Below are 2,230 nucleotides of genomic sequence, written 5' to 3' on the forward strand. Positions count from 1 at the left end.
AGCATAAGAAGAGAGATGGAGAGACTGAGACAGAGAAAGAGAGAGAAAAGGTGAGACACAAAGAAGAGAAAAAGTGTATGTATGTATGTACTGTATGTGTACATTGAGAGGCAGAAAATTAAAGAGGGGGTGAAGAGAAGTTAATCAAGCTTGGTAACCACAAGTAAAAGTCACACGTCAGATTCTCTCTCATGCTAACGTGTCAGATTTAACCTTGAAAATCATCAACATTGCCCGCACACAACTGAAAAATTCTCCCTCCCCCCTACAACCAGATTTTATTATTAATAAAAGTACCTGAAAACCATAACAAAAGACAATATTTACACTTAGCTTTGAATTGAAACCAGAAAGTCTTTAATTGTTTACCAAAACTTTTTAAATTACAAAAATATAAATTCAAAGTAAACGATTGACTCAAAGTCACGACATGTGTTCAAAGTTCACCAATGCGGATCCAATCCTTCGCAAGATATATTACGTTTAACCTTCAAGCCCACCGAGGTGTTTATTAACCATTGACTTTTTACAAACTAGAAGGTCAACATTTGAAATGCAAATTAGCTCACCTACAAAACCACCAATTTCACATTCAATTGGTTTGATTTTTTACGTGTAGATTTGCCTCATATCTCCATCATGAAGTTTTCACCTGCAAGTCTCCCATTTTCGATACGCAAATATTTTCTGCTCTCCTAAAAAAAAAGTCAAGAAAATTTTCCAAGAACGAAAATTGCCCATAAATTCTAGGAAGTGACATGATCTCAGCTTTCAGACTCAATGATTATCCTCCAAATGACTACCAGTTATCATCTCCGCGTTGACGTTCCTCTTTCAACCACAAGAGAAGTCACCTACAGCCCGCCCTCCAGACTATCACTGTCCTGGAATTATAAACTAAACCAATTTCTTATGAATAGGACTCAAATACAAAAGGATCGTGATCTATTCTTCAGCTTGACTCAGTATCAGTACCATGTTGGTATGAATGTAGTTTATGTGATGCCAGACACAGTAGTTTTTAGCTGTGTTTAGTCTACCAACTACCCACCTTTCCTGACCTGACGAAGAAAGATTTTTATCTGTTTGGGATTCATATTCAAGATCAGCCGAAGGCAGATGATGAACAAGTTTTTCATCTTCCTTGGTTTTTTTTTTATTCTTGGTTTCTATCTGTTCATGTCATTGTGTTAATAAGTGATTAGAGTCTGTATGGTGGTGTGTTAACATGAACTGGTTACGAGAGAGTTCCCACCATAGCGTATTATTTGGTGTTGCTGGCAGCCGTCGCCCTCTGGAGGAAAAAACGTGGAAATTATATAAAGGTCTGATGATTTCCGGGTCCCTATACAGGATAAAACGCCTCACTAGCTCTAGGGCCTCACGAGCCTCCCTTTAAAAAGAAATCATCAGCGTCTTCACCCTTGGCTTCTCTTTCTCGATCTCCTGGGAAATGAAGCTCTCTACGTCGGGGTTATAACAACTTCCCTGACAGAGGAAGAAAGGCCTCCACATAACCGGAGATCAGCTACTGGTCATAAGCTGTCATTCCAAAGGATTTGGTCTCCGATGAGGCTATATAAAGCGCCTACATCAGCCTACAAGAAGCCCTACCTGCCTCCAATGATTCTGAAGGACGGCAGTTGTGACACTAATCATCTTTCCCGACTCCCAAAAAAACACAAATTATCTCGACACTGAGCGAAAAAATAATCATTGAGCTACTGCTGCCTCAAGTATGTCAGCGAGGATAGTCGGTAATAAAATATGTGACACCACCTGTTACATCACGCCCTTACCCTCAACAACACACCACGAGCACTTTTAGTGTGGAAAAAAGACCATGGGTTAGATGACGTCACCTCTCGCTGGCCTCTGACCTACAGCCCCGGTTATATTAATGGAAGTGTTTTATGACAACTGTCGCTGGTCCCCGGGTCATGTACCAACCTTGTTTTCGAACTGATGTATTATGGTCGGTAATATGGAAGAGGGAGGCCATGTTGGCACTTGTCGGCTCAAAGTTTTCTCTCATATAAATTCCACCTTCAAATATCTCTGGCCAGGGTAGAAGTAGTCGTCGACGGTCGGGGGAGGAAAGGTTCAAAATACACCCGAGATTTTGGCGTCTCCCGTGAGGGGTAAAAAACGAAAAATACCTTTAATATATTGTGTGTCCACCTTTGTTGTAAATTAATGGCCACCAGCACAAGATATACACAAAAATATA

The sequence above is a fragment of the Homarus americanus genome, unplaced genomic scaffold, assembly GCF_018991925.1.
Source record: "Homarus americanus isolate GMGI-L3 unplaced genomic scaffold, GMGI_Hamer_2.0 scaffold29963, whole genome shotgun sequence".
Classification (NCBI taxonomy): Eukaryota; Metazoa; Arthropoda; class Malacostraca; order Decapoda; family Nephropidae; genus Homarus; species Homarus americanus.